At 39.2% G+C, this 9,128-nt stretch overlaps 1 protein-coding gene across 2 annotated transcripts in view; it reads right to left on the bottom strand.

Annotated features, from left to right (window-relative positions):
• LOC116851583 (cytochrome P450 4C1-like) overlaps window positions 1-9,128 on the bottom strand; it is a 44,296-nt gene that overhangs the window by 30,279 nt on the left and 4,889 nt on the right. The window contains exon 1 of one of the 2 annotated variants that reach the window (XM_032831143.1): window positions 2,983-3,093. The exons of the other annotated variant lie outside the window; for it this stretch is intronic. The gene's annotated coding sequence lies outside the window, so the exon portion shown is untranslated. Of the gene's footprint in view, window positions 1-2,982; window positions 3,094-9,128 lie in introns of those variants that run through there. 2 annotated transcript variants of the gene reach the window in all.

Below are 9,128 nucleotides of genomic sequence, written 5' to 3'. Positions count from 1 at the left end.
CGAGGAAGCCGCAAGGGCGGAGCGGATCGACACCGCGGACGAGCGGAGGATAGCCGCGGCCGAAGCACAGTATCGGCCAGCGAATCCTCCGCGACCCGGAGCGTCCGCTGAGCTAGCACGGACTCTGCGAGGCTCCACAGGAAACTTGAAATAACGGCTGTCGAAGATGCAAAGCCCAAAATCAAAACAACAAATTGATAAGCTGCCAAACAAAGAGGAGAAAACAGCGAGGCAACAAAGGCAGATAAACGGCTCTGAAGAAGTAGCCAATAAGAGGTCGCCAACTGGTGAGAAGAGGGATCAAATTGGGAATAAAATCCAGCCTCGCAAATCAGCGGGAGCTTTCGTGTTTTCGCAGTGGAACGGCAAAGTGTAAAGGACGTGACGCCCACCAAGCTGCATCAGCCAGGACGACGACGTCGATGAACGCCGTAAGGCCGACTCCGCTCGAGGACTAATTTTGTTTGTGTGACCCGGAAGGGGACCGTCGCTGCCCGCTGACGACTGCGACCGATTCGCGACCAACGATTTGGTGAGTCCGTTTCATAAAGACGGCCCTTAGCGTGGATATTTTGGAGTCGTGGATCGGGAGACGCGTCGACGGCCGAAGCCCGGCCGAGGCCCGGCCGTCCACGGGAGGTGACGGAAACCGCATCCGTCTCGCTAGCGAGGAGAGCTCACGCGTCGGGGTAACGTTGTCGACCGTCCCCGTCGTAACCGAGAACGATCGCACTCCACCGCATCGAACAAGCGTGAGAATAGCTGTCGCGAACGTTGAAGGTCGTACTCGAGACGACAAGCTGCCGTATGGAATATTGTCGCGAGCGCGAATAAAGAGTTGTAACAAAATAGCTGTCGAGAATAAATCTGTGTCCGGTACATTAGATTACAGCCCTCGTGTATTATTGCAAACTCCATCCTTCCTTCAAGCACCTTCAACCGCGATCGAACCAGCCCCTCTACCGAAGGGCGGCTGAGCTGCCGAAGGGTCGTACCGACGACCGACGCTCCTCTGGTCAACATGTTATAAAGTTAGAGAAAATAGTAAGGTGGTACGGCCGACAGTACCTGGCGCCCAATTCCGGAAGGTCGACCGGAGTCGCGAGTGTCGTAGGAGTGAAACCGGGTTTCACTCCGTTGAGCGATCGCCGTAGATTTGGTCAGCGCTGCCTCCGTAAGCCGACTACGCGAGGAAAAAGCGTTGCACTACGTATATGCCATTTCTCTCCTATCGTAGTTAGTCACTGCGCAGGCGTGTCCCGCAGACGGAGCAGCGACTCTCCTTCTTCTCAAGTCGGAATGCGTTCCTAAATTTCCTAAAAATGACCCACTAACCTTTAAGTCCGCGACTGTACGAGCAGCACGGTGTGGCGGAGGGAACTAGCGGTATACGATCATCGGACACTTGGAGAGGGAATAATGGTGGGAGTCGCGACGATCTTCCATCTTCTATCTCAGACATAAGAGATAGACATAGGCGAGAGAGATAGCATTATAAGACGTCATGGACAGAAATGCTGTCCTAAAATACGTGTGACGGACACTAAGAAAACGCTCAACTCACACTGTCTCGTCTATACGTGAGCAATACGCGGTGTTCCGACGACTGTTTCGCTCGCTCGAACACCCATGCATTTTTTCTTGTTAGCAAGGAAATTACTGTAATATAAAAGGAGATCTTGGGGAAGGGTTTTCAGGAGGCTTCGACAAGTACTTCTTAATAGTTGCTCTTAAAAAAATAAATAAATATTAGATTATTAGATTTATTTCAATATAGGATACTGTATCAATATATAATACTGCAACAATACAGCTTGTATAAGTTGCCGAAGTAGAATATTTTTAATTTTAGTGATGCATAAACACGCGAGATATAATTATTTCACATTTTATGAATTCGAGTATCGTTCTATCGTTATAAAATTTGGTGGGTCTTATAAAATTTTTCTTGTAATTTGAATTACAAGAAAAAATGCATGGATGTTCGAGCATATTGCTCACGTATAGACGAGACAGTGTGAGTCGAGCGTTTTCTTAGTCACATGCTGCGTTACACGTATTTCAAGACGACATTTCTGTCCACGACGTCTTATAATGCTATCTCTCTCGCTTTTACGTCTGCGATAGAGGATGGAAAATCGCCGCGATTCTCACCACTATTCCCTCTCTAAGCGTCCGACGATCGTATACCGCTAGCCCCCTCCGCCACAACGTGCTGCTCGTACTTCACCTACAGGTAGCAGTGTGTGAGTGACGCGTCATCGTATGCGAGTCACATGGATATATGGACGTATTTACGCCGGTGCGCGTGTACAACGTATGGACTATCTTTGTACTGACAATTGTGAATGTGCTTACTTACTTTGTACTGTACATTTTTGTACAGATGTAAGGTAATTATTTTAATTATGATTGTATGATTGTACTATAATTAACCATTACGCATAGATAAATAGATTCATTCAATGTTCCTATCATTGTGTTACATCGGAAGAATTCGTGTTGTCAAAAATTATGAGTGCTAATTGAGATTAATTCACACATATCCGATAACGCTATTCACATATAGCGCTAACGAAACCATTAATCGTTGCTGAGATAATACTTCTATCCTTTCTAAATAAACTTTTCCATATATTTTGAAGTATATTTTTAATATGAATTCATGAATTTCGAGTAATCATACGTTAACTCACATTTGACAAAGTTAAAGCGGATATAAGCATAGCCCATATTTTTATACTTCAGTGCACGTGCTAGTAAGGCGTGGCTAATTGTTTTAGTTTTATGATTTTTTCATATACATCTCAAAAAGAAGATTCATAAAACCATACTATGCTTTACTAGTGCATGTAAGCTTTCCAACACATGTACGCTATGCTTTGCTTCACCAGCGTATGTCAGATCATTCTGCGATTCTTTAAGTGTATAGCTGCATGTATGTAAGATATGGTAATAAGTTATATGCAAGTCAATACAAACCAACTTCTATGTTGACTCTTTACGCTGACCCTCTCTCTACGCTGTCTTTTTATGTTGACTGTCTACGCTGACTGTTTATCTCTCTCTATGCTGATTCTTTACACTGCTTCTCTGTGTTGATGTATTGAGATCCATTGTGGCATATATTTAAAATTGTAAAGAGGAAGTGATAAATATATAGCATATATCTAGCATATAGTGATATATATATATATATATATATATATATATATATATATATATATATATAAGGTGTAGTAAAAAGAAATCCATTATTTTTGCATGAAATTGAAGGCTTTATTTAGCATAGTTAGAATGATCCGATTTAGGTCAAATATGCACCGTTTTGTTCGATAACTTGTTGCCATTTTGAAGGTAATTCCATTATGCCTCTCTCATAGAAACCCTTGTCCCTATTGGCAAAAAACTGGGACAGTCGATTTTCACAAGCTTCTCTTGAGGCGAATTTTTCACCAGCAAAATCATTCGCCACAGACACGAACAGGTGGTAATCACTTGGTGCTAGGTCCGGACTATAAGGTGGATGCATAAGAATCTCCCAACCAAGCTCCCGGAGCTTCTGGCGAGTCACTATCGATGTGTGTGGCCTGGCGTTCTCCTGATCGAACACAATTCCTCTCCTATTGGCCAAAACTGGCCGCTTCTGGGCGATTGATTCTTTCAGACGCTCCAATTGTTGACACCACAGGTCCGAATTAAGAGTTTGGCCGTAGGGAAGCAGCTCATAGTGGATGATTCCCTGTCAATCCCACCAAACACACAGCAAAGCCTTCCTGACCGTCAATCCTGGCTTGGCCACCGTTTGCGCCGGCTCACCGCGTTTCGACCACGACCGTTTTCGCTTGACGTTGTCGTAAATGACCCACTTTTTATCACCAGTCACCATCCGCTGCAGAATTGGGTCGATTTTGTTGCGATTCAGCAGCGATTCGTAGATGGAAATTCGGTGGGTGTATATCAGTTGGACACGGGGCAACTGGACACAGTCCAATCACAAGTCGCTGTTCCAAGGGACCCTACAAATGTCTCTAATCACACGGTGCTGTGATTGGCTGTGTCCAAATGCACCGTGTCCAAGTGCACCGCTCCCAAATTCGGTCCATGAGGTTTTTTTGCGTTAACTCGTGTGACACCCATATATTGAGCTTCTTTTTGTATTGAGTCTTATTCAAGTGGTTCCAAACGGTTTTTTATGCAATGTTTAGTTCCTGGGCAATCGAAACAGTGCTTACATGACGGTCGGACTCGACAATTTCCATTATTTTATCGACATTTTCGACAATTGCCTTTCCAGAGCGTGGTGCATCTTTGACATCAAAATTACCGGAACGGAATCGGGTGTATATCAGTTGGACACGGGGCAATTGGACACAGTCCAATCACAAGTCGCTGTTCCAAGGGACCCTACAAATGTCTCTAATCATACGGTGCTGTGATTGGCTGTGTCCAAATGCACCTTGTCCAAGTGCACCGCTCCCAACGGAATCGACGAAACCAAAATTGCGCGTGATTGGCTGTTACAGTATCAGGACCATAAACACTATTCACATTTTCAGCCGCCTGGTTTGCGTTTTCGCCTTTATAGAAGAAAAACTGTAAAATATGGCGTATTTTCTCTTCGCTGATGTCCATCTTTAACGCGCGCTCAAACAATACTGAGTCAAACAATCACAAAACTGTCTGAGAAGTTTTTTTAGTACGAAATCTTATTTTTCTAACGCCATCTAGCGTAAACCGATCGCACTTATACAACGCGAGATACACATTACTAAAGCCATCTATTGGAAAAATAATGGATTTCTTTTTACTACATCTTATATAAGCAAGGAAAGAAAAATAATATTAAATTGTATAATATATTCCACACACACGCACATGCACCACAAACACATAACTTTACTTTGTTAAGAATCACCAGTCAATTCACTTACATTTTGCACTGCCATAGTTTGTATAGTTTTGCCAAAGCACTTTATCACTAATTAAACTAATAGCTCTTTTTAAAGTATTAATATCGAGTTCTTCACAATTTTAGATCCATCGTATTACCCATCGTCTTAGAGATTTTGGTCTTCGAATTTTTTCCATGTTTGGGTCTATATATTTATGTGAATGCTCTTTTTCGAAAATGAATTTTACAAAGACAGCCACACGTTCTTCTTTGAACGATGCATCACTGTCTTCGTTGATGCGAGCTAGTTCTTCCAAAATTTCTGTGGATATACCATCTTTAGTACAATTGTGTAAACGATCTAGAAAACATTAAGATTGGCTGATTTTTTTTCTTCTATGATTACAATTTTTTTTTCTTCCGTATGTATCTTATAATATAGAATTTCGCTTTTCTGCCGAGTCATGTCATTAATTTATTTCTAGTGGAATAGGCTTACAGGGGAAAAACTTAAAAAAAAAACTTAAAAAAAAACCGCATCAACAATAGTATCTCATGGGTGATGTGGAAATCTATTATCAAAATTACAAGACAGATACACACACACACGCATTATATTCGATATAAAATTATATATGTGTGTGTGGGTATATATCTACAATATATTACACATAAATAATGTAACATTATATTATTTACAAAAAAATATATATATATATATTGAAGAAGTAAAAATTTTAATAACGGATTGGCACACAGAAGCGCTACATACGTATTTCTTACTCAACAACGCTACTGAGACAAAGCGATCGGCGGCTCGGCCGCTGAGGCACGAGTGAGAGTGGGGTAGCGGTGGGCGTCGCGTCTGAAATCAGCTCGAAATGTGACAAAAATTCCGAGGCCTGGCTTAACACATCTTGACACACACGTACACAAAACCAGTTTATTGATTACATATTATCTAAAATATCTTGTAACATAGTATGCAACCAATAAACTGGTTTTGTGTAACACAGTACGCAATTGCAAAGCACTCATCTTTATTATACAGCGTGTCCTAAAACCACCGGAATTGCTCTTAATGGTAGATTCCTTACAATATTTTAAGAAGAAAATTCTAATACAAAAATGTCGAGGCTATAATCGCTTCCCGTTTAAAAGCTATTATAGCCTCGACATTTTTGTATTAGAATTTTCTTCTTAAAATATTGTAAGGAATCTACCATTAAGAGCAATTCCGGTGGTTTTAGGACACCCTATATATATATAATTTTGTTTCATTAATTATAAGAATTATATAATCTTGCGAACATTGTACAAATTGAGTATTCTGCATATAATATTATTCATATTTTGTAATTAAAGTTGTGTCTTCACTTTTGATAATAACGTCAGAAACGAGAAAATCTATGTTAATTTACGACATAGCATAGACACAAAAACCTTAATAGCGTAATTACAGATTAAACAATTGGCCCGAGTTGTATGCCAAGATATTAAAATATCATCCATTCGACTTATGAAACAAATTTTTTCAAATAAATTAGTCATGGAATATAGTTGGCAAAGAAGAAGGAAATCTTCTCGGACTTACAATTATGTAAGGTAATTATGCGTAAGTAAACTAAATTCAATATTACAATTCTTAATGCTTGTTTATATCACGGTATATTTTTATACAAATACAAATATATATTTTTAAATATATTTTTAACAATTTCCTTATAAAATTAAGTAACGAAAACTTCTTTAAAAATAATACTATTTTTAAACAATTTATATATTTCTTATATTGCATTAAAACATTGTTCTCGTATTTTTCATCCATTGAAAGATTTAAATATACTTGTTTTAATAATATATAGTATTTACAAATTATTAATATTTTAAAATTAATGTTTTTCTCAGGTATGATGAGAAATTCTCATGCAAATGCAACTGATGATCAAATCTCAGGTCCGATAAAAATATGGTTAACCCATGCAAAGGAGTGCGCAGAAAAACAAAAGTAATAATTGAAAAACCTAGAATATATTGGGAGTACAAATTAGTTCGGTCCGTTTTTTTGTGGTCAAAAATGCATTTATTTCAGAATAAAATAAATGAACAGATTAATCAAAGTATTGTCCATCGCTGGCTATTACTTTTTCCCACCTCTCAGGCAATTTTCGAATTCGATCTCGAAAAAATGTCTCGTCTTTTGAGGCGATCCAAGTTAGGAGCCAATTTTCGATTTCTGCGAAAGAAGTGAACCAGTGACCTGCCAAATCGTGCTGCATCCGTCGGAACAACCAGTAATCAGAAGAAGCAATGTCCGGCGAATACGGCGGGTGCGGTAAAATATCCCACTTGAGCGTTTCCAAATAATTTTTTACGACTTTTGCGACATGAGGCCGAGCGTTATCATGCAGAAGAATAACTTTGTCATGTCTTTGCTCGTATTCCGGCCGTTTTTCTCGTAATGCACGGCTCAAACGAATCAACTCCCAATGATTCTGCAAGCTCCTCTTGTGTTTGACTCGGATCTTCATCGAGTAATGCCTCCAATTCTTTGTCTTCGAATTTTTTTCGCTGTCCAGAGCGAGGCTTGTCTTCAACGCTGAAATCACCATTCTTGAAACGTCGAAATCATTCCTTACATGATTTATTAGTTGGAGCATTGTCACCATAAACTTCTACAAGCATTCGATGCACTTCAGCTGCACTTTTCTTCCAATTAAAGCAGAAAACTAAAACCTCCCGCAAATGCTGCTTAGTTAACACAAAATTTGACATATTCAACACAGTAAAAAACAGGGGTTTTGTATGAAACTCAAAGCGATATAAACTGAATATTATTGACAGATGTCTAACCTCTCTGAAACCACCGAAATCAGCTGTCACTATGAAACATTCATAACAGCCAAAGCCATCTTTTGAAAACGGACCGAACTAATTTGTACTCCCAATATTTTAATTATTTTTTTGCTAATTATTCAGTTTAGCTGCCTCACCTCCGATTTCGATGATTGTAGGTTCATTCGAAAGGTATTTGCACGAGTAACAACTTTTTCCTTTAAGAAAATCGGGGCTCTGCCCCGCGAAGCGAGATATTAATCGATAAAGTTGAAGACGCGTTAGGGTAATTGTTCAGAAGAGCTATCTCACCTCCGATTTTAATAAAATAGAGCTCAATCGACGCGTTTGTGCATGCCAAATTTTTTCCTTTATAGTTTCTTGTGCTTAAGCTAAAGAGTGAATTTCTCACAAAAGACTACAGCCCCCACCCCCGTGATAGGGGGGTCTGGGGGGCGAAGCCCCCCAGTTACATAGCTAGAGATAGATAGTATGACAGATTTTCTAACCTAACACGCCCTCAACTTTGTCTATTAATATCTCGCTTCGCAGTAGAGAGATATTAATCGCGACGATTTTGTCAGAAGAAAAAATTTGGCATGCACAAACGCGTCGATTGAGCTCTCTTTTATTAAAATCGGAGGTGAGATAGCTCTTCTGAACAATTACCCTAACGCGTCTTCAACTTTATCGATTAATATCTCGCTTCGCGGGGCAGAGCCCCGATTTTCTTAAAGGAAAAAGTTGTTACTCGTGCAAATACCTTTCGAATGAGCCTACATTCATCGAAATCGGAGGTGAGGCAGCTAAACTGAATAATTACCTAAATTAGAACAAAAGATATTTAAAATAAATTTTTTTATATATTAAAATATTTAAATAAATTTTATAAAAAAATCATTATAAATAAACTTTAAAAAAAATCGCTACAAATAAACTTTACAAAAAAATCGTTATAAATAAACTTTACAAAAAAATCGTTTTAAATTAATTACAACAAAAGCTCAGCCAAAAGATATTTGAAAAAATATTGTTAAAACAATCTTATTCAGATCAATTGTACTCTTGTGAATATTCTATTGAAAAATACAAGACAATTTTATATACTCTCTACAAAAATAATGATATCAAGAGGTTACATTCGCTAAGTGCGAATGATTAATCATCCAGATAGCCAAGCCTGCGCGAACAGATTTTGACCAGAGCTTGCTATCAACTTTTGATGGCAAATAGATAACAAATTTGATGCAGAATCTATTATATCAAATCTTGCTGCCAAATTGTCACCAGATATGTGGCAGAGCTTGTTGTCGGATAATTGCTGCAGATTTGCAGCAAAAACTGCGCAGAGCTTGTAGTGATTTGACGGCAGATTGGCGGCAGAAACCGCGCAGATCTT

The sequence above is a fragment of the Odontomachus brunneus genome, unplaced genomic scaffold, assembly GCF_010583005.1.
Source record: "Odontomachus brunneus isolate Ranch 3 - 2012 unplaced genomic scaffold, Obru_v1 Obru_scaffold_179, whole genome shotgun sequence".
In the NCBI taxonomy this organism is placed as follows: domain Eukaryota; kingdom Metazoa; phylum Arthropoda; class Insecta; order Hymenoptera; family Formicidae; genus Odontomachus; species Odontomachus brunneus.
This window is presented reverse-complemented; position numbering and strand designations above follow the sequence as displayed.